Source organism: Pelophylax lessonae (assembly GCF_965119305.1).
Source record: "Pelophylax lessonae genome assembly, chromosome: 13".
NCBI classification, from domain to species: Eukaryota; Metazoa; Chordata; class Amphibia; order Anura; family Ranidae; genus Pelophylax; species Pelophylax lessonae.
Window position 1 is genome coordinate 108,506,695 of NC_138780.1, and position 24,698 is coordinate 108,531,392.

The window sequence follows — 24,698 nt, forward strand, 5'->3', positions numbered from 1 at the left end:
AGAATTGGCAGGCCTGCCACTGGTGCCCTGTGCTTTTCACAGATGAGAGCAGGTTCACATGTGACAGATGTGAAAGGGTCTGGAGAAGCCGTGGAGAACGTTATGCAGCCTATAACATTATTCAGCATGACCATCTTGTTTAGAGATGGTCTGTGGAGGCATATCCATGTAGGGACGCACAGACCTCTACAGGCTAGACAATGGCACCCTGACTGCCATTTGGTATCAGGAAGAAATCCTTGGACCCATTGTCAGACCCTACACTGATGCATTGGGTCCTGGGTTCCTCCTGGTGCACAACAATGACCGGCCTCATGTAGCGATAGTATGCAGCCAGTTCCTGAAGGATGAAGGATTGATACCATTAAATTGCCCCCATGCTCGCCTGACCTAAATACAATAAAACACCTCTGGGACATTATGTTTTGGTCCATCTGACGCCACCAGGTTGTACCTCAGTCTGTTCAGGAGCTCAGTGATGCCCTGGTCCAGATCTGGGAGGAAATACCCCAGGACACTATCCATCGTCTCATTAGGAACATGCTCTGATGTTGTCAGGCATGCATATAAGCACACGGGGGCCATACAAACTACTGAGTACCATTTTGAGTTGCTGCAATGAAATTTCAGCAAAATGGACTAACCTGCTGCATAATTTTTTCACTTTGATTTTCAGGGTGTCTCTGTAGGTTGATAATTTTCATTTCCATCAAACAATGTGGCATAATTTCCTTCCTAACACATAAAAAAGTCCATATTAGTATAGATATCCAGCATGGTATTTTTCCACATTGAGATCTGTTTTCAAAGTGTTCCTTTATTTTTTTTGAGCAGTGTATTTTTACTCTAATAGCAGGGTACTTCTAAGAAACTGCTGCAAAAAATCAATTACAGGATACTATATATATATAATGGGGGAGAGGTTTTGTTTTTGCTGTCTATGCCCCAATGTGGAAAATCTCTGCTTATTTAGTGTAAATTTGACAAAACAGTGAGTGAAGAAAATTGCTCTCTATTTGACGGGTGTCAGAAAGAACAGGAATTTAGGGGGATATCCCAAAAGGGGGACACAAACAGCGTAAGATTTTATTTTACATTTATTAGATTGAGAAAGGATTACACCTCTGACACATTTTATTGCTATTTTTGTCTCCAAAAATTAGATTTTAATTCACTTTCTTCCCGTTGATAGATATCAGGTAAGACAGGAAGAGAAGAAAAATCTACTATAGGTACACAAATCTGACAGAGCAATCTCCACAGTGGAGACACAGATGGAATTAATAACCAGGCACAATTTTCAACTGTTCCCCATCTCCACTCTGTGCAAAAAAAAAAAAGAAAAAGTCCAAAAATTGCAAACTTAACTCCAAGTCCTATTGTAGTCTCCAAAGGGAATCTTTAAAATCAATTCTGGGTATTTTCAATAGGCAAGGGTTTGTTGATCAAAGGGCATGGGGAGCTAGACACTGCCATGGGGGACATGCATGTACCAATGCATAAAAAAAAATAAAAATACTGTACACCGGGGAGAAGGTCCTTTTTTATGTAATTTCAAGGGCAATATGGAAAAAAAGGCCAACATTTTCAATGACCTGCTTGGGAGATGCCTTTAACCGTTTTGCTGCCAGGCATAGGGCTCCACTTTTAAACTCAAATGCAGTGGCGGCTGGTGAAGTTTTAAGATGGGGGGGCGCAAGACCCCGCCCTTTCATTTTGACCCCTCCCATTTCTCAGAAGCCCCACCCCTTATAGACTCCACCCATTTTGTCCCCTGTATTTTGCTTGCGTGAACCAATTCTCTCAATATATCACATATTAAGGGGTCCATCAGTGCTAGTATATCCCATAATAGGGAACAGGGGCCCTATTATGGGATATACTGTGAGAGACATCCTATTATGGGATACATGGACTGAGAGTGGCACAAACCCCACAGTACAAACCCCTCAAGCACAAACAACTCAAGCACAAACCCCACAGTACAGGCCCTCTAGCACAAACCCCACAGTACAGGCCCTCTAGCACAAACCCCACAGTATAGGCCCTCTAGCACAAACCCCACAGTACAGGCCCCTAGCACAAACCCCACAGTACATGCCCCCTTCAATATAGTGACCAGTATAAATGCCCCCTTTCAATGTAGTGACCAGCATACATGTCCCCAATGCAGTGACCAGTATACATGTCCCCAATGCAGAGCTATGCGTGCGTGCCTCCAGTGACCACCAGTATACATGTACCCCAATGCAGAGCTATGCGTGCGTGCCTCCAGTGACCACCAGTATACATGTACCCCAATGCAGAGCTATGCGTGCGTGCGTGCCTCCAGTGACCACCAGTATACATGTACCCCAATGCAGAGCTATGCGTGCGTGCCTCCAGTGACCACCAGTATACATGTACACCAATGCAGAGCTATGCGTGCGTGCCTCTAGTGACCACCAGTATACATGTACCCCAATGCAGAGCTATGCGTGCGTGCCTCCAGTGACCACCAGTAATGTACCCCAATGCAGAGCTATGCGTGCGTGCCTCCAGTGACCACCAGTAATGTACCCCAATGCAGAGCTATGCGTGCGTGCCTCCAGTGACCACCAGTAATGTACCCCAATGCAGAACTATGCGTGCGTGCCTCCAGTGACCACCAGTATACATGTACCCCAATGCAGAGCTATGCGTGCATGCGTGCCTCCAGTGACCACCAGTAATGTACCCCAATGCAGAGCTATGCGTGCGTGCGTGCCTCCAGTGACCACCAGTATACATGTACCCCAATGCAGAGCTATGCGTGCGTGCGTGCCTCCAGTGACCACCAGTAATGTACCCCAATGCAGAGCTATGCGTGCGTGCCTCCAGTGACCACCAGTAATGTACCCCAATGCAGAGCTATGCGTGCGTGCGTGCCTCCAGTGACCACCAGTAATGTACCCCAATGCAGAGCTATGCGTGCGTGCGTGCCTCCAGTGACCACCAGTAATGTACCCCAATGCAGAGCTATGCGTGCGTGCCTCCAGTGACCACCAGTAATGTACCCCAATGCAGAGCTATGCGTGCTTGCGTGCCTCCAGTGACCACCAGTAATGTACCCCAATGCAGAGCTCTGCGTGCGTGCTTCCAGTGACCACCAGTATACATGTACCCCAATGCAGAGCTATGCGTGCGTGCCTCCAGTGACCACCAGTAATGTACCCCAATGCAGAGCTCTGCGTGCGTGCCTCCAGTGACCACCAGTATACATGTACCCCAATGCAGAGCTATGCGTGCGTGCCTCCAGTGACCACCAGTAATGTACCCCAATGCAGAGCTATGCGTGCGTGCCTCCAGTGACCACCAGTATACATGTACCCCAATGCAGAGCTATGCGTGCGTGCCTCCAGTGACCACCAGTAATGTACCCCAATGCAGAGCTATGCGTGCGTGCCTCCAGTGACCACCAGTATACATGTACCCCAATGCAGAGCTATGCGTGCGTGCCTCCAGTGACCACCAGTATACAAGTACCCCAATGCAGAGCTATGCGTGCGTGCGTGCCTCCAGTGACCACCAGTAATGTACCCCAATGCAGAGCTATGCGTGCGTGCCTCCAGTGACCACCAGTAATGTACCCCAATGCAGATCTATGCGTGCGTGCATTCCTCCAGTGACCACCAGTAATGTACCCCAATGCAGAGCTATGCGTGCGTGCCCGACTGAGAGTGCACTTACCTGTGAGTCACGGCGGCTTCTCCCTCTCCTCTTCTTCGTTCGGCGGCGGGAAGGTGAGCGGCGCTTCTCCCTCTCGGCCTCTTCTGCGGCGGGTGACCGGCGCCGGCTTCTTCTCAGGACTGGACTCCTCTTCGGCGGCGGGAAGCTGACCGGGCGGTGACGGTGAGTGACTGATGCACGCACCGGCACCGCCCCCAACGAGGTCAGCATGGATGTCCTTAATCATGATTGGTCCAGGCTGGAGTCTGGACCAATCATGATCCAAGACATCACAAAAGGGGGGTGGTGTAGCGCCGTGCTCTGCGCTACAGTTACGCCCCAGAAGGCTGCCATTTGGCGCCTCTGCGGGTGGAAAACCCCACCCCCCATAGGCACCAATGAGGCGGGCGCCCCTTGTGGGCAAAAAAATTATTATTTTTTTTTTTTTTTTAATCTTTTTTTTTTTTTTCTTTTTTTTGGGGGGGGGGGGGGGGCGGCGCCCCTGCGCCCCCTATGGGCCGGCCGCCACTGCTCAAATGGCTGAATCATTTTGATGACCTTGACTTTTTTTATTTTTCCTTTGCAGCTTTCAGACTTTGTAAAAGACCCCAAAAGCATACATTTTCTGAACGCAAAGGACTGGTATAATAAAAAGATTGTGCTACTGATTTTTTAGGTCCCAAAATAGTTGCGCAAATATTTATAAAAACTATATTACTGCTAAAAATACACAAAAATGGTTTACAAAATTTCTACTAAATCTAAAATATAACTGTAGCACCCTCCTAGGTAGGTGTTAGGAAAGAGCATATGGGTGGCCCTGTCTGCATATCAGGGGGGCCTGATTATTTGGTTAGGCTGTCACATGTTTCCAGGTGTGACCTGTTGAGCTTGGGGAGTCTCCCCACTGTTTCCAATGAGGGCTCTTATTGGACAGTGGAGGAAACCTAGTCAATAGCACACCAGGGTTTATGACTATCTCAGTGGGCGGAGTTTGCCGCAATGCACCCTGGGATGAGTTAAAAGTCTGAGGGGAGCATGTGACAAGGCATCTTTGGCGGGAAGCAGAGTCACTGGAGGAGGGTGATGGCTGTCTCTCCTCCTGTCAGCGGTAGTGAAGGTGTCCTGGACAGTTGGCCTAGAGGCCAAAGGTTGAGCTGGGCTGCAGAGAGGGCTCCAGAGTGCTGTGGACTGAGTGGAGCTGCTGGGCAGAAGTTTCGGAGAAAAACTGTTTCGTGAGTACTTGAAACCGCCCAGGGGTCTGCCTAGGAGAGGGGACCACTCCAGAAGGCCAAAGGGATCCGGGAGCCAGCTAACCAGTAGAGGAGGTTTGGGAAAGGGGGCACCGGTGTGGGCCTTGAAGTCTTCAGCAGTGCAGCAGTCAAACAAGTAGCTACCTCAGCAAGGAGTGCTTAAGGGAGCTCAAAGAGGACTTCTTTATGCAAGAAAGCAGCCCAAAGTCAGTTTCGAGCTAACAGGCAGCATACCAGCGTTAACCGGCGTTGACCGGCATTTAGCCAGCCTCAAGTCAGCGTCAATCAGCATTTTTCAGTTGTCCCCAGCAAGTTGTGCATAGTTGAGCCAAAGGAGTATCCCACTCATTCCCTTCTACCATCCAAGTTCTCAATAAATACAAAAACCCAAAGATACTGGACTGGTCATTTTCTCAGTGCTCACACTTGGAGAAATATGCACAAAGGTACTTTTGTTGCACCCGGTGACCCATGGGGACCCCCATCCAGAAAAACGGCTGGGAATTCTCCTACATAGAATTGTACTAAGTCAGTAAAAAACAGAATACATGTAAATTTTAAATTGTGACTTTTTGCAAAAAGTTGAAAATCGAAGGTACACAAAGCTTTAAATAAGCGATTTCCCCTGCTGAGATGTTGTGTTCTGATAGGGAGATGTGCCCCCCCCCCTCGGCCAGAACGCTCTGATCAGTGCTCCCTGCCATTGGCTGAGAACACTGATCAGAAGTCAGTCGGCTGCTGGTTTTCCAATATACACATGGGCTTAATGTCAGACTTTTTTTTTTTTACACTAAAATGTACAGGTTGGCCCCACCCATCGTGTGTGCACTTGTGCACTGCGATAAAATAAAACAGACCTACATTTTATCATATTGCAGTGTGTTACAATGTGCAGAAGCAAGTGTTCTTATTTATTTTTTTAAATTTAGTTATTTTTAACATTTATATTTTTATTATTTTATTTATTACTAGTATTTTTTATACAGTATTCTTAGGAAACTTTGGGGAAATACCGGAAATCTAAGCAGACCCCTAATGATTGACTTTTGACTTACAGGAAGAGATTGAGGACACAGAGCTCTCAATCTCCTTTTCCACCGTGGCCCAGCATTGTAATGTACTGTGGCCCAGCAGGGCAATCTCTGTGTTTATTCACAAGCAGGAGACATAGCAAAAAAGTGACTGATGTTTACTATGTCTTCCAATATGAATGAACACAGTACTCTGTACAGAACAGTCCTGTGTTTTATTAGGGGGTTGGTAATTAACATGAGAAGGCATGTCATGGGTTCACTAATCATTGTTCCATTCACTTCAAACTTTTGTCTCACAACTTCCCAACAACTTCACAACTTCCCAAGGTAACTTTTTTGATTTTTCTTCTCTCTTGTAAAACCTTGGCATGGGCCTCTCCTCTTTGGCAACATCATGACCTGATGCCCTCCAGTTTTCCTGCTTCCTGGACCCCTTTTCTAGAAGACTTTTAATGAGACAGGAAAAACCTATTCTTCTGCTGGAGCACTCCAACTTCATCAGGATGGCATGACCATTGGACAATTTTTATGGTACTCTCAGAATGTCTGCCAGGACTTCCAGAACTCTTTTTTCCAGAATTCCTATCAGGATTCCCAGGATCCGTTCCAGGATTTCCAATGGTACCCTCATCAGGAGGGTATGACCATTTACCAATTGTTACAGTACTTGCAGAATCCCTTCCAGGACTTCCAGAACTTCTCTCAGAATCCCTGCCAGGATTTCCAGAATCTCTTCCAGAACTTCCAATGGTACTCGCAGAATCCCCGCCAGGACTTCCAGAATTCCTTCTTTCAGAATCCCTTCCAGGACTTCCAATGGTAGTCACAGACTCCCCAACAGAATTTCCAATGCTACTCACAGAATCCTAGCCAGAACTTCCAATGGATGGAACTCCCTGCCAGAACTTCCATAATTCTCTGAAGTGACACTGGGCATGTCCCTTGATCAAAATGGAACTTAGGCACCAGCCTTTGAAGTAGCTGCTGCTGTGTTCTATTGCCAGCTATCCTTTATACTTCCTGATTGACTTTCTTGTTGCTGGCCCAAATGGACCTATCTATTCTTTTGCCTGCCATCTGCCCATGACCTCAGCCCAGACCTGACTACTCTTTCGTTTAGCATTTCATGTACAGTTTTCACACTGTAACTGTTCTGTTCTGGCTACCCCCTTGGTGGTACAGTCCTGAGGGCTGCCACTTGGATACAGCTTGCAGCAAAAAAAAAAAAAAAAAAAACAGGACCACTAGGTTTCCAGCCAATATCCACTGCTGAGCAAAAACCAGATGTTGGGGGCGTGGCCAAGTGTGGCATGTGAGCAGACACATCTCACTGAGCTCCCGCTGCAGATCCCTCTATGATCCTTTCCCCAGCTCCATCAATTGCTTGCTTTGGCACAACTACCATACTACTTGCCAGTTGCCACAGGCCTGCTGCCCATCCAGGTACACTTTGAACCATGATAACCAGAAAAAGCAAGGAGCATTGCTGAATCCCCAACATGGTCCCCTGGTTGCTCTGCTTCAGAGAACACCACATGGCTCTGACAAGTCCAAGGACATAATGAGTTATCAAGGCAAATCAAAGTCCAAATTTGGGTTTGGGGACACATTTATATACTGGGTGAAAGTATTATGGATGAAAAACGGCTATTAGGGAAGCTGGGAGACTGTCGCCAACCTTTGAGTTAGGTAAAGGCATCCGTCAAGGGTGCCCATTATCACCTTTATTATTCATAGCTATTGAACCCCTGGCAACTCTCATTCGAATAAATACTATTATCACTATATTCAAATATGGTGAGATCCAAGAAAAGATTATGTCATTTGCAGGTGACACCATGTTGATGTTGAGTGGCGCCTCCTCCTCCCTTCAGGCAACAATGGAGACTATAACGAAGTTTGGAGTGTACGCAGGCCTTACTATTAACTGGACCAAACTTGTCTTAATGCTGTTGGATGGAACTCCCCCCCCCCAATCCAACACTGAAAATTTGGGGATTGTAGTTACTCCAAAATTCACTGATTTCTTTCAGCTAAATATGTTTTCTCTTCTAATACGCTTTAGAGACAAAATTAAGATCCGAAATAGACTGTGGTTATTTTTGGTAGGCAAAATTAACTTTATAAAGATGAGTCTCACACCCTTACTTTTATATGTTCTCCATAATACCCCTGTAGCCATCCCTTTACAAAGTTTTTGAGTTGTCAACTTCATATTCTTTATCTTACTACAGCATCACAAGCCATCAAAGGTAAAGTTGGAATATCTACAGACACCTAAGGAAGAGGCTCAACTAAACCCATGACTATATTATGTGGTGGCACAATTAAAACATCTGGTGGGATGTATGCCACAACCTGTAGAGGAGTACCTCTCTAAGCTGGATCCCACACTATTCATTATTTCACTAGCATTTACTAGATTCAATAAACTTTTCCCCATCTATATCCCAATTCTAACAATTTGGAATAAAGCTAAACAGCTCCAACAAGTTTTGTGATTTACTGTGTACAGTCCCGTATGGGATAATAATGTGTACCCTGAGTTAGCTGAACTTCAGTATGGGCAAAAATGGAGGGGATTTGGTGTGCCCCTTTAACATCACATATTTGGTAACGGTTCTTTATGGTCATTTTCAGAGTTACTGCTTTTTTCCTCCCACAATCTATGTATTATTATTACTTACAGTAACATTGTGCGGTAAAGGCACATAGCCGCTTTACAATATGGCGACAGTCTTCTACTTCTCTATTTAACCTAATGCAGAAAACTGCTAATGTGAAAAGGTTCATGTCTTGATTCTATGCTTCAGTATTGGTTAGTTTTCTGAATGGATACCCTGTTAGGGCAATGAAACTGTGGGAAACAGATGTGGGACCCTTTGAGGAAGAGCAATGGGAGGATGCTCTTCAGACAGTGCAAACATGCTCCCCTAAAGGTACACAAAAGCTTATGTAAGTGTATATTTTTCTACAGGCTCACTATATGCATAAAAAACTTTTTAAAATGGGAGTTCCAGCAGACCCCCATATGTCCTAAGTGCCAGAAAGACCATGATGACTTAATCCATCTCCTGTGGCATTGACCCAAAACGAATATCTACTGGGCAGGCAAAGTAAACACCGTCGCCGATGAGGCTATTACAAGAGCGCTGTTTGGCTTATATTAGTATTAGTATGCTGGAAATCAACTGATCCACCCACACATGCAGAATAGTTGAAGCAGATGGGAGAGACCCTCAGACTGGAGCGATTTATTTATCAGCACAGGGGGTGCTTTAGCAGATTTGAAAAGTTATGGGCCCCATGGCTTGATTCTCCAGGACTCCATCCTACTGACAGAATTTTATTATAAAGATGTCTGTATCTGAAACTTAATTAGATTAATATAAGGTAAAGCACTGCATCTCCTCTTGGGATATTATATTACTTTATATGACTGTATATACATTACATGCTTATTATATGGCAATATGCTGCTCTCTTATGGATGTCTATTTACATTGATAATTTATATATTTTGAAATGCATGCTGTCTGCTCTGGAATGTAATAAATCTATTTTTTGAGTAAAAAATAAATAAATAAAAGACCAGCTATTACTTAGACATCATGCCTTGGGTGAGCCCAGGTCACCTGACAGGGGGTGTCATTTAATTTTGTGCACTGGCCTTAGAATTCTAAGAAACAACAGCAAGGTCCATCCATACCACCCTGGACAAATTAGTTAGTCTTTCCGCTCTGACTAATATTTGCTTCCAGGAGTGAGCCATCTAAAGGTCTAGACTACACTGCCCTCCTTCGGGCCATTTAGCCTCCCCAAAAGGCTTCCAAGACCCCTCTGTTCTTTCCGTTTTAGTTTCAGAATAAGGAGTGCAAATAGGAAGAACACACCTCCTGCCTGAGAAGCACACCCAACAACTAAATTCCGGGCTATATCTCTACTGTGGCACCAAAGGTCACATGTTGAAGACCTACCCTGTCCATCAGGGAACCTCTCACATCTAGCTCATCCAGAGGGAGGTGACCTATACCTATTGCCTATTGGAGTCGGCTTCCTTTGTCTTTCTTTTTCAGTTTCCATCCGGTGTTTCAGGGACTCTTAGAAAACTATCCACATGGGTTGACTCTAGACCAGCCAGGATCATGCTTAAACAGTCATTGACTTTTGAGTAGATGATTTCTATGGTCACCCTGATTGACAACCCCAATATCTGTGTCCGCGGTTGAAAGCTCCATTTTACTCACAGGCCCCATCTAGTTTCAAACCTCATTATAGATTTTCACATCGGAGCTTTGCATCAAGAAGCTAGTCTTGTGCATCATTCCATCATATTAGGCCTTTCTTGATTGTAACAGCACTCTCCACAACTGGAACTCTGGACAAATTTTGTTTTCGTAAGGTCAATGTCGCAAGACCTGTGTCAGGGAAGGCATTCCCATAGTACTGATGGAGTCTCTCTGGGCACGCATATGAGCAGACCGGAAAGTGGCCGGGCAGATGTACATAGTTGTGGGTATAGGCACAAGCACATGCGTACTCCTGCCTCAATGCATGCATCTGTCACTAATGCTGGCACCAAGCAGGCTATTTAAACAGGCTTCAGTATGGGCTCATTGCTGTTTGATCTGCAGCTTCTGTGTGTTGTTCCTGATTCCGTGTGACCTCTCATCCTGATCCGGCTTACTTCTGACCTGCGTTTGCCTGCTACCTGACCCGACCTTGGATTGTCTTTGGATTCTGCTTCTGCCTCCTGTTTTTGCTTGACTGATCTCCCATTGCTGACTTGGCTTGTTACCTGTCCATCCTGCTGTCTGCCTTCTATGCCTGATCTTCCTGACCGTTACCGACCCAAGTTGTGTGACCCGGCATCTTGCTCATTCAGCTCGCTACACCTATCAGTCCAGCAAGCTCTCATCTGGTTCCTGCTACCAGCTGCCTACCACAGTCTGCTGCCAGCCCAGCTGCCTGCCAGCTCATCTACTAGCAGCCTGCACTTCCACCTGCTGACTGCTGCCACACAGACTACTGGACTGATTACAGGCACTCATACCTCGCCATGCTCCTGTGGCTGCTGTCTCACTACCCGTGGCCCCCGAGCCGGAGCTGTATGAGAGGCCTTCCTCTACACATCAGGCTCACTGGCCAGATACGTGACAACCTGTACCTGTTTGCTGAAGATCCTGCCTCCTTCCTCGAAACTACCACCACTAATATGCTCCCGTCTCATCATCAGTCCTTGTTTTTTGGATGTCTTTTGCAAACAGGGCATGAAGCACCTTCCTCCTCACCATGATATTGGCTTCCCCACCAGGGCCAGTTCTACCACTAGGCAAACTGGGCAGCCGCCTAGGGTGCACCACCGCCTAGGGTGCAGCTATGGCCACCTGGCAGGGGCTGACTGGGACGCATGTCCTCAGAGAGGAATATCAGAGCAGGAAGCAGTGATACTAAAGTGTGAGGCAGAGGACGGGAGCATGCTTTCTGAGCAGCTGGTTGAGGAAGCAGCACGCTCTGTGAGCCTTGTACAGAGGGCGGAGGCATGCACACACTCCTGCTTTGGTCTCGGCAGCTCCGGTAAGTCCCAGTGTGTAGTTGTCTGTGGACATAGCATGTGTATAGAAAGGCAGTGTCGTGGAGGGGTATGCTATCTCTGGTGTGATTTGTGAAGGTCCGTGGACTGAGGAGAGAACTCTGCCATTGCCTGAGCTGGAATATATTACAAGAGCAGGCAGAGGCACTACAAGTGTCAGCGGTCCCTGTACATGGTGGGGGCACTAAAAGTGTTAGCGGTCCCTGTGCATAGTGGGGGCACTACAAGTGTCAGTGGCCCCTGTACATGGTGTTTTTTTGGGGGGGGGGGTGCAAGAGCTGGTCTTGCTTAGGGCACAAAATAGTTTAGCACCGGTCCTGTGCCCCACTGACCTCTTGTCAGAAACTTCTCCTCCACATGGCCACATCTATCCTTTGGTCCATCACTGAAATGCCAGCGATGTCTGAACATGTCTGAATGTTTGGAAACAACAATCTTCTTGAACCAAGTTCGAGACATGCTTCTTTAATTACATTGTCACAAACCAAAGCTGTCTACTGGATCTGGAAAAAATTAGGGCTGTATCCAACTCCACCCATCTTTTTGGGGTTCACTAATTACTATCTCAAATTTATTTGTGACTATTCTACCCTGGTGGGTCCTATGATACCCTTCACATGATAGGGTGCTAATGCTAATGTCTGGCCAAAGGCTACCTTTCTCTCCTCTTACATTCTCCAATGTCCTAAAACCATCAAACACTTTTCCCTAAATTTGACGCTTCATCCGTTTGTATAGGTGCTGTTCTATTTCAAACCCTCACAGGCAAGTCCCAATCCTGCGCATTTTTCTTCAAGAATTCTTCAAATGCTTAGAGAAACTACACCACTGGGGACTAAGCGCTCCTGGCAATTCATTTTGCCCTGCAATAATGGTGACGTCTTTTGGAGGGTTCCCAACATTGCATCATGATACAGTATCTCACAATAGAGAGATACCCCTCACACTTTTGTAAATATTGTATTATATCTTTTCATGTGAAAACACTGAAGAAATTACACTTTGCTACAATGTAAAGTAGTGAGTGTACAGCTTGTATAACAGTGTAAATGTGCTGCCCCCTCAAAATAACTCAACGCGCAGTCATTAATGTCTAAACTGCTGGCAATAAAAGTGAAAATGTCAAAATTAGGGCCCAATTAACCATTTTCCGGTGTCATGTGACTCATTAGTGTTACAAGGTCTCAGGTGTGAAAGGGGAGCAGGTGTGTTAAATTTGGTGATTTCGCTCTAACTCTCTCATACTGGTCATTGGAAGTTTAACATGGCACCTCATGGCACTCTCTGAGGAACTGAAAAAAAAAATTGTTGCTCTACATAAAGATGGCCTAGGCTATAAGAAGATTTCCAAGACCCTGAAACTGAGCTGCAGCACGGTAACAAGACCATACAGTGGTTGACCAGGACAGGTTCAACTCAGAACAGGCCTCATCATGGTCGACCAAAGAAGGTAGGTGCACCAGCATCATATCCAGAGGTTGTCTTTGGGAAATAAACGTATGAATGCTGCTAGCATTGCTGCAGAGCTTGAAAGGGTGGGGAGTCAGCTTGCCAGTGCTCAGACCATATGCCGCACACTGCATCAAATTGGTCAGCATAGCTGTTATCCCAGAAGGAAGCCTCTTCTATAAATAATGCACAAGAAAGCCCGCAAACAGTTTGCTGAAGACAAGCAGACTAAGGACATGGATTACTGGAACTATGTCCTGTCAGATTAAGATAAACTTATTTGGTTCTGATGGTGTCAAGCGTGTGTGGCAGCAACCAGGTGAGGAGTACAAAGACAAGTGTGTCTTGCCTATAGTCAAGCATGGTAGTGGGAGTGTCATGGTCTGAGCCTGTATGAGCGCTGCCAACACTGGGGCGCTACAGTTCATTGAGGGAACCATGTGTAGCCAAGTGAAGAAATGGTATACGGTATAATTTAGGCTGATGTATTGTTCCTTTAAGACTGGTGATCAGTCTGGGTTCTTCTGCAAGAGCGGTGAATTGGATTATGGGAGATATAGTTGGAGGAAGAATAAAAGACTGTGCAGGATGGACTTTACTGAATTACACTTCCAGGGAGCCTAGGGATCCGTGGAAGATTGTGGGAAGGAAGATAAATAGGGGGCAGATTCGGATGTGCGCTCTCTTCCTTCAGGGACCTGGAGAGCGGAAGGTCAGAGAGGAGAGTGGAGCCACTACCGAGAGTGGAGCGATCGAAGGCGGAGGCCTGAGCCAGAAGGGTGCATTGGAGAGACACCGGAGGTTGCGGTGAGGTGACTAGCCCTGTGCGGAGGCCTGCTGACAGCTGACTAGTGATGGAGAGTCAGGTGGGAGAGGCCTAACTGTTCTGAGTGGAAGATCGAGGGACAGCCTCTGATGCAGCACAGAAAAGGAAAGAATCCTGAATAGCTGAGATGATCACCATTGGACATTCCAGAAACTCTGCAGTGCATGGTGAACCGGAGAACCGCAAGTATATTAAAAGTGATATACACCCACACACTGATCATATTTCAAGCAGAATCTGGATTTACTGATATCCCCTTCCCTGTGGAATACAAATGTCATTTATTTAAATGACCAGAGCTCCAGCTGCTGGCGAAGAATTGCAAGGCCTTGCTAGGAAAGAGACTCTAGTAATTCACTGCTAAAGGGGGCTCCCTATAGGTGTTAGAGTGCATTCTTTTAGATGACAAGTTAAATGTTAAGTGGCAATTCAATCAAATATACAGTATATACATATATACCTATTCAGTTGAGTTTATTAGAACCATCTATTCTGCAAACAGTTAGTGTAGACAAGTTTGTCTGATAGTCACTCTCACAAGTCTTTGAGTAAGGTATATGACTTATTTGCATGTGCACTTAAATAGATATTTCAATATCTATTCGTTTTTCTGTCTTATTGCTGTTACTAGATTTTGGGCCTCGGGTCTCATATATGTATTTGGGACCTAGAGATTCAAAACCTGACTATATCTTTTAATTGCTTTTCCAGTTGTGTTAAAAGAATATCTGTTCATTTTCTATTTGAATTCAGTAAACTAATATACTGAAACTTAAGTGTCATTGGTGTCTTTGAACTAAAATGTCAGAACCAATAGTGCATAGCGGGTTGGAGCTACCTCAGGGTCCAGGGAGTGCGGAGGAAGTGAACATACTCAGCAGCCCTTCGAGGGGGTCGTGCTACGCATGAATACCAACATGTACTGTGACATACTGAAGCAGAGCATGATCCCCTCCTTTCGGAGACTGGGCCGCAGGCAGTATTCCAACATGAGAATGACCCCAAATACACCTCCAAGACTACCACTGCCTTGCTAAAGAAGTTGAGGGTAAAGGTGATGGACTGTCTAAGCATGTCTCCAGACCTAAACCCTATTGAGCATATGTGGGGCATCCTCAAACATAAGGTGGAGGAGCACAAGATCTCTAACATCCACCAGCTCCGGGATGTCGTCATGGAGGAGTGGAAGAGGACTCCAGTGGCAACCTGTGAAGCTCTGGTAAACTCCATGCCCAAGAGGGTTAAGTCAGTGCTGGAAAATAATGGTGGCCACACAAAATATTAATATTTCATTTAGGGGTGTACTCACTTTTCTTGCCAGCGGTTTAGATAATAAGGGCTGTGTGTTGAGTTATTTTGAGGGGACAGCAAATGTACACTGTTATACAATCTGTACACTCACTACTTTACATTGTAGCAAAGTGTAATTTCTTCAGTGTTGTCACATGAAAAGACATAATTATTATTCAGGATTTCTATAGCGCCAGCAGTTTACGCAGCGCTTTACAATGTTAGAGGGAGACAATACAGTTACAATACAATAAAATACAAGAGGATTAAGAGGGCCCTGCTCAGAAAAGCTTACAATCTAATATGGTGGGGCAGGTGGTACAAGAGGTTGTAACAGTAGGGAATGAGCTGATGGAAGATTAGTTAGAGGTGTGATAGGCTTCCCTGAAGAGATGAGTTTTCAGGGATCGCCTGAAAGCAGCTAGAATAGGAGATAGCCGTACAGGTTGAGGTAGAAGGTTCCAGAGGATGGAAGAGGCCCTGGAGAAATCCTGGAGATGAGCATGAAAGGAGGAGACAAGGGAGCTTGAGAGTAGGAGGTCTTGAGAGGAGCGGAGAGGAGGGTTTGGGTGATATTTGGAGACAGGATTGGTGATGTAGCTCGGGGCAGAGTTGTGAATGGCTTTGTATGTTATGGTTAGTATTTTGAATTTAATTCGCTGGGCAATCGGGAGCCAGTGTAGGGATTGGCAGCGAGGGGAGGCAGACGCTGAGCGGTTGGTAAGGTGGATAAGCCTGGGAGCAGCATTCATGATGGACTGAAGAGGGGATAGCCTATGAAGTGGTAGGCCTAAGAGAAGGGAGTTGCAGTAGTCGAGGCGAGAAATAACAAGGGAGTGAATGAGTAGCTTGGTGGTTTCAGTTGTTATAAAGGGGCGAATTTTTGAGATGTTGCGGAGGTGAAGTCTACAAGTTTTTGACAATGATTGGATTTGGGGCTGAAAGGACAGGTCAGAGTCTAGGATTACACCTAGTACCCTGGCATGAGGGGAGGGATTGATGGTTGCATAACTAGTTTTGATGGAAAAGTCATGGAGGGGGGCACGGGCGGGAGGGAATATTACCAGCTCAGTCTTAGAGAGGTTTAGTTTGAGGAAGTGGTGCGACGTCCATGTTGATATGTCAGTAAGTAAGTTAGCAATGCGAGAGGAGACTGAAGGAGTGAGGTGAGGAGTAATAAAATATTTACAAAAATGTGGGGGGGTGTACTCACTTTTGTGAGATACTATATATATATCTATATATATATATATATAGATATATATATATACATACATACACTATATTACCAAAAGCATTGGAATACCTGCCTTTACACACACATTAACTTTAATGGCATCCCAGTCTTAGTCTGTACAGTTCAATATTTCAATACTGAGCTTGTGCACCCTTTGCTGCTATAACACTTTCAACTCTTCTGGGAAGGCTGTCCATAAGGTTTAGGAGTGTGTCTAAGGGAATGTTGCAGAGAAGGCCTTGCTCGCATCTGCGCTCTTATTCATCCCAAAGGTGGTCTATCAGGTTCAGGTTAGGACTCTGTGCAGGCCAGTCAAGTTCCTCCACTCCTTGTTCCAACATGACTGCGCACCAGTGCACAAAGTAAGGTCCATAAAGACATAGATGAGCGAGTTTGGGGTGGAGGAACTTGACTGGCCTGCACAGAGTCCTGACCTCAAACTGACAGAAAACCTTTGGGATGAATTAGAGCGCAGTCTGCGAGCCAGGCCTTCTCTTCAACATCAGTGCCTGACCTCACAAATGCGCTTCTGAAAGAATGTTAAACATTTCCAAACCATGTGGACAGCCTTCCCAGAAGCTTTGAAGCTGTTGTAGCTGCAAAGGTTGAGCGAACTCAATATTGAACCCTACAGACTAATACTGTGATGCAGTAGGGGAGGAGGGGGGGGGGGATTCTGTAGCGTAGACACAGTATTTATTTAGATGCCGTGGCACTAACCCCCAATAGTAAAACCATGAAAAGATGAACTCCCCACCCTTTCTCCCAAAAGGAGAGTAGGGGTAGGAGAAATATAGGGGATTTTAAAGTGCCAGGCATAAACACACAGGTATAAAATTCAAGAAAATGTATTAGTATACCAAATGTTAAAAGCAAGAAAACATTTTTAACATTTGGTATACTAATACATTTTCTTGAATTTTATACCTGTGTGTTTATGCCTGGCATTTTAAAATCCCCTATATTTCTCCTACCCCTACTCTCCTTTTGGGAGAAAGGGTGGGGAGTTCCACTTTTTAAGACTGGGATGCCATTAAGGTTCATGTGCGTGTAAAAGCAGTTGTCCTAATACTTTTGGTAACATAGTGTATATACAGCCCTCAAAAATTCCACTCGCCTGCTCGCATTTTGCGAGTGGAATGATGAGGATGGCGAGTAAGGGCTGTGCTATATGGGGAATGTATTAGTGCCTGCCGCCACCGTTCACAGCGCAGCCTGCATTCTTCTTCAGAAAAGGGTGGACCCGAGGCGCAGAGCAGTGCGCCCTGAGCCCACCCATTGTGTGACAATATGAATGAATATTCGCTATTGTCACACGGATCCTCCTCCTGATCCTCCTCCTGGCCAATCAGGAAGCGAGTCCGAGACCCGTTTCCTGATTGGCCGAAAGGCGAACAATTGCCATTGGCCAAGGAGGAGGAGGGAGACGCGGAGGATTGAGGAGAAGCCCCGCTGCATCAGGTAAGTGCACGCTGGTCTCTCTGCACGCTGTGGGCACTGTGCATTGAAAGGGGGCACGCTGTAGTCACTCTGCATTTCTGTCTGAAATTGGCTTCATATTGTTATGCCATTTTGTTTGGCATGAAAGGAAGCCCTGCTTTATTGTTTACATTGATACTGTTAAAGTTGTTGTTGTTAATATTTTTTTGTAACCTAAGGCCCCGCTCACACTGGGGCGATCCGACTTCCCGGGGCGACCTCCGAGGTCGCGGTGCGAGCAGCGCGCCGCGACCTCGGAGCGGCCGGCACGGACTTCATAACATTGAAGTCTATGACGGTCGCTCCGGGTCGCCCCAAAGAAGCTCCGGACCCTTTTTCTAAGCCGGAGCGACTTGTGTCTCTCCTATTAGAACGGGTCCGCAGCTTCCCTATGGAAGGTGACCGACGGCGACCTGTGAGGCGACCAGGTTGCCTCACAGGTCGCCCCAGTGTGAACGGGGGCTAATTCTGAATAAAACATTTAACAGTGTAATTTTATGAGATATTTTACGAGGGCGTGTTTAGGGGCGGAGCAGAGTAGGGTTTTGGTGGGGCAACAAGTGGCGAGTAACTCTTAAGGCCTGGCTAGTAGCTCATGACTTGAAAATTTGATATATATATATATATATATATATATATATATATATATATACTGTATATTATACACACACACAAATATGGATAGATTTGTGTTTAATATGCCTGGAGTTCCTCCTTAAAATAGCACCAATAAATTTGCAGGATGTAGCCTGATGAATGTTATTTCAGCCATAAAATGTTTAGCCTCTGCTTTAATTTCCATCAAAAGGGTAATTCCGGATAAAACGCAGAAGGTCCAGGAGTGCTGGATTTGAAAGTTTGTTTGCTGTTCACACTGTAATCCATTAGTATGATTAGGCATTTAAAACAAGTGCAGCCTTCATCACCAGCATACTGGAAGAGGTCCAGATTGGCCCATGTGTTTAGAAGTGATTTATTGGGTTCTTGTTGAGTGAGTTTCCCGCAAGCCGTCCCATAATCACTCTGCAGTGGGAGAGCCCAAATCTACAGCAGAGAGCGGCGATGGTCTTGGCAGCACTCTATCTATGGTGTGATTTCCTGAAAGCTGCTCATTTATTTGAGAGGAAATTGAGATATATAAAGGTTTCCCAATAAGTGAAAGTGATTATCCCTTTAGGGACAACAGTGGGGGCAGTGTGTGTTGGTGTTTAAAATGATCACTTAGTTCCAGTTTTAATGCACAATTTAACAGCGAATTGATACAGACGAGAGACACGCTAAGTTTATTGCTATGATAAATCCTACTGGCCCTGGGAGAGAGAGAAAGGGTACCTACATTCCCTTTAGTGGATTTTATGTGCATCAGTTCACTGCCTCTGCAGCACGCTTTCTGGACTGCTGCCATAGAGTCTAGGACCGCCAGGCAGGAGAGGATGAATAACGAAAACATAGGTTCCAAAACCTAATTAACAATATTTTGTTTTCAACAACACCAGAGGTTTAAACAATACTAGTGTTTAGTCATTACTTATTATTACAGTATTTAGTCCCTTTTTTTAAAACTTTTAAACAGTTTTATAACTGTTTCACAATTTGTATACAGTTATATTATAAACAAACATTTACTATATGACAAATGATCTCCAAAGCATTAAGAGCTAGCTAAAGAGACAAAAAAGCAGAAGTCACTTCATTTTAGACACAGCTGTCTGTCTCTCATTGAAACTTTTCAGAGACCAATATGATAAGGGAGGAGTCATTACTCCGATGCTGCTATCTGTAAATTATACCTTCATCTATTGATCTCTGTAAACAATAGGTTTGCAAAACCTGTTGGGTGGAGAAAACATTAAAGGAAGATTAAATTCCATCTGCTGCCTGGATTAAAGACTACATAAAATTGATGTACAATGTTTACCTTAAGGGTAACTCCACTTTCATGGGGAAAAAAATCGAAAACAAAGAAAAAACAATATAGCGTATACAATTGGGATACAAATCATATTGTAATTGAAGGTTATTACAAATTATTGTAAATGGGGAACGGGGTGAGATTCAAACCTTATTATGTATAATATGCTAAGACCCTATCCCTCATTTGTGACAGAAAAGTGGGGAACATTCACCCTCTTACTCCATAGAAGATAAGGGATAAGTGAAGAGGGATTTCAATAGTGTCCGGCATAGAAAGACATTACAACTCACATAAAATTAGTATTTATTAGTATCAAAAAAGTTATGTAAAAAGTACAACAAATAACTATGATATGGAGTACATCATATCATATAGTGTATCTCACAGAAACAGTTAAACATCAGATGTGGGTCAATCTGAGGCTGTATCTACGCGTTTCGCCCAGGGAGGAGGGCTTCTTCAGGATCACATAACAGATATAATAGACACCACTTCAGTGAGAGTCATCATATTGGGGGACTTCAATTATCCCGACATTGACTGGGAAGAGGGGACTACACACTCACAGAAGGCCCGTCTATTCACGGAAACCTTACAGGATAATTGCATGTCACAGTTGGTGGACTCTCCGACTAGAGAAAATGCAGTCCTGGATCTATTGATCACTAATGACCCAGACCTAATCTCGGAGGTAGGAGTCCAGGACAACCTGGGCTCTAGCGATCACAGGATGATCACATTTAGCGTAAATAACAATATAACAAGGCAAGTGGGGAACATAAGAACCCTTAACTTCAGAAGGGCAAACTTTCCAAAATTGTACTCATTGATGGAAAGGGTAAACTGGAACCAGACCCTGGGATCCCTGACTCCAGAGGAAAAATGGGAATGCTTTAGGAACATATTAAGCAAAGGCATCTTGCAGTGCATTCCTATGGGAAATAAATTTAGAAGAGACAAAGCCAAACCTGGCTGGCTAAACCGTAGCGTTAAAAAACTTATTAGGGGAAAAAAATTGGCCTTCAGGAAATATAAATCAGAGGGCACAGTATCGGCTTTCGACCAATACAAGGAGGCAAATAAGAAGTGTAAACACGAAATCAAGATAGCTAAAATAGACTTTGAGAGACAAATAGCAGAGGATAGTAAAAAAGACCCAAAGAAATTCTTTAAGTATATCAACAGCAAAAAAACTGGGGCAGAGCATATTGCACACATAATTAACGATGATGGGAGGATGGTTACAGAGGACACTGAAAAAGCAACCGTGCTGAATGCTTTTTTCTCGTCAGTATTTACACAGGAAACGGAGGGTTGCACTGACCATGACGGTATGGTTAGTAGTAATACACAGGACTTGCCACTATGGCTAACAGAGGGTGAAATCAGGGAAAGGCTGGACAAGGAACTCAGTAAGGTTATATCAAGACCACTGTTCCTGATCTTTGCGGACAGTATTAGGACAGGAGATGTACCAGGGGAGTGGAGGAAAGCAAACGTGATTCCGATATTCAAAAAGGGTCAGAGGCATATACCGGGAAATTATAGGCCGGTCAGTCTGACATCAGTAGTATGTAAACTTCTGGAGGGGATGATAAGGGACTATAACGAAGAATACGCTAAAGACAACAGCATCATCAGTAGTAACCAGCACGGGTTTACAAATGGGCGTTCTTGTCAAACCAATCTCTTAACATTCTACGAGGAGGTGAGCTGTGAGCTAGATAGGGGCAGACCAGTGGATGTGGTGTACTTGGATTTCGCTAAGGCATTTGATACAGTTCCCCACAAGCGCTTAATTTATAAAATAAGGTCTGCAGGTATCGACAGCAGGGTTTGCTCTTGGATACGGAACTGGCTAAAAGGGCGTATCCAAAGGGTGGTAATAAACAGCGCATACTCAGACTGGTCTGAGGTAGTAAGCGGGGTCCCCCAAGGCTCAGTCCTAGGACCAACCTTGTTCAATTTATTCATAAATAGCATTGAGGACGGGATCAGTAGTTCGATATCAGTTTTTGCTGATGACACAAAATTAGGCAGGGCAATAACAGCACAGCATGAAGCAGATATCCTACAGAATGACCTGGACAAAATAACGGAGTGGGCAACGACTTGGCAAATGAGGTTTAACGTAGAGAAGTGTAAGGTTTTGCACTTGGGGACTAGAAACATTAAAGCACAATACACGTTAGGAGGGCAACCCTTGGGGGAATCAAAAATGGAGAAGGATCTGGGAGTCTTGGTTGATGATAGACTAGACAACAGCTTGCAATGTCAAGCGGCGGCTACCAAGGCTAGCAGAATATTAGCATGCATAAAGAAAGGGATGTTTTCCAGAGATAAGACTATAATCCTTCCACTTTATAAAACTCTGGTCCGACCGCATCTGGAGTATTCTGTCCAGTTCTGGTCGCCAGTCCTCAGAAGGGATGTGTTGGAGCTGGAGAGAGTACAGAGAAGGGCAACTAAACTAATTAGGGGACTGGAGGACCTTGATTATAAAGAGCGTCTCCAATCGCTTGATTTATTCTCCCTGGAGAAGAGACGCCTGAGGGGGGACATGATAGCAATTTTTAAATATCTCAATGGGGATCTCAGCTTAGAAAAAAAGCTGTTCAGTCGAAGGGATTGCATGAGGACTCGGGGGCACACAATGCGATTAGAGGAGAAGCGTTTTAACCTCAGGCAACGTGGGGGGTTTTTTACTGTTAGGGCTACAAGATTGTGGAATTCTCTACCACAAGAGGTGGTTTCTGCGGGTAGTATGGTGGCTTTCAAAAGACTATTAGACGTACATCTCAAAGAACAGAACATTCAGGGGTATGTGAGATGATTACAGCCACACACACCTACACAGGTTGAACTGGATGGACTATTGTCTTTATTCAACCTCACCTACTATGTAACTATGTAACTATGAGAGACGAGGAGAGTAAATTATTGCCCCGGTCAACAATGTTATTGTGAAGTGACCAGAACTAGGATATACTCCAAAAAGAACATAAATATGTATAAAAACAGAATGCCCTTAAATTGATCAGAGATGAAAAGAGTGCTAGCTAGCATTCACTATGGCTATGCAGGCTATTAAAGGAAATTACCTTTCCTTTTCAATCTGCAGCTGTTGTAATCTTCTGAAAATGCAATGCAACTGACCACACCCCAGAAACATCATTTCCTGCTTGTGTGATTGGCTCACTGATTTTCCCAGAAGTCTGCCTAAGATACAAGTCAGATTTCTGGCATTCCTTGCAACAAAAATGTCATTTTTTTGGGAGATACTCCCAATAGGAATATGTCTAAAGGGATGCAGGCCCAGCAGATTTCCTCATTAGAGCCCTGCAGCTGCCACAGCTGATAGATAATTATGAACAAAATTTAAAAAGAGTCCTGCGAGCAACCTCCCTATCTCAGATTTTTATATAGTGCTGCAAACACTTCACTTCTCAGAAAGTGCACAGTGCCAAAATCATATAAGAATAACTTTGCGCAAAAATAAAAACCTATAGCAATGTTAATGTTTTATAAATGTGAATTACATGTTTATGTTATGGTATCATAGCCTATATACTTGATATGTTACGTCATAAAATCCAGTGCCAAGAAATAAATATAAAGTGCATGTAATATTTAAGTGTAAAAATATTTGTAATACGATCGTTTGAGAAACTAAAAAGTGCTGAGTGCTAAATTTTCAATCAATTAATACATTAGAATACTGTGCTTAGTTGATATATCCATGCAATGTGAAAATCAATAATTAATATGTGCTAACAATTGTAAAAAGCATAAAACAGTCCATTAAACATATAAAACTAATATTTTAGGAAGAAGTCCGTGATAATAAATAGTGCACAGTGATATTTAACCAGTCCTCTATAAGTGCTCAGGTCACCTTGTTGTGGCAGTGTTCCCAGCCAGAGTGTGTGACCGAAGTGTCACAGATCCTTGCCAAACCATGCACCCCCTTGTGATTGGGCGCTCACTTTATATCAAAATCAATCAGACCCAAATACAGGCTATGGATAGCTCTTCTAGGAGATCACCTTGGGTTGCTTTCAATCAGACCCAGTTGCTGGTATATGCGGATACTCCTCAAAGGGATCACCTTCTAATTTAAACTGCTCCCATTCTTCTAGACTTGACCTGATCTGGTTAGCTGGAACATCCTCTACTCCAATGGTGGGATGGATAGAGAATCTGTGAGTGACTCATATCCTTCCGCCCGTCAGTATCCTTCCTCTGAGGAAGGATACGATCGTATTACAAATATTTTTACACTTAAATATTACATGCACTTTATATTTATTTCTTGGCACTGGATTTTATGATGTAACATATCAAGTATATAGTCTATGATACCATAACATAAGGGCTAACACCCACATGTAATTCCCATTTATAAAACATTAACATTGCTATAGGTTTTTATTTTTGCGCAACACTATTTTTATATGATTTTGATAGATAATTATGAAACCACTCCCACTTAGCACAGAGGCACAAACAGTGATTTCTTCAGAATAACAAAAGGTAGGAATCTGCAACAAAGTTTGTTAAAATCCTCGCAATGTACATAGATCACCAAGAGGGGAATGTATTTTTCTCAACAAAAGTGGAGTTACGCTTTAAGTTATACTAAATATATACTGTATATATAATTACCAATTCATTTTTTTAGAAGCAAAACATATTGAAACAACTAATGGTGACCTCCTTTTCAATATACAAATGGCTGTTATGGTGATCCTTTGGCTTCAGTGCTTTCTGAGTCACTGGTCACTGACCTGCATCATCTTTGTAGGTCAGGAAAGCTTGAAAAAAGTCAGAAGTCCTGATCTGCTTATTTATTATAGGTTAGTGGCTTAAAGTACTAAACCTGGGGGAACAGCATGACAGCCTATATGTTTTTGTTTTTTTACTTGGGACTGCAAA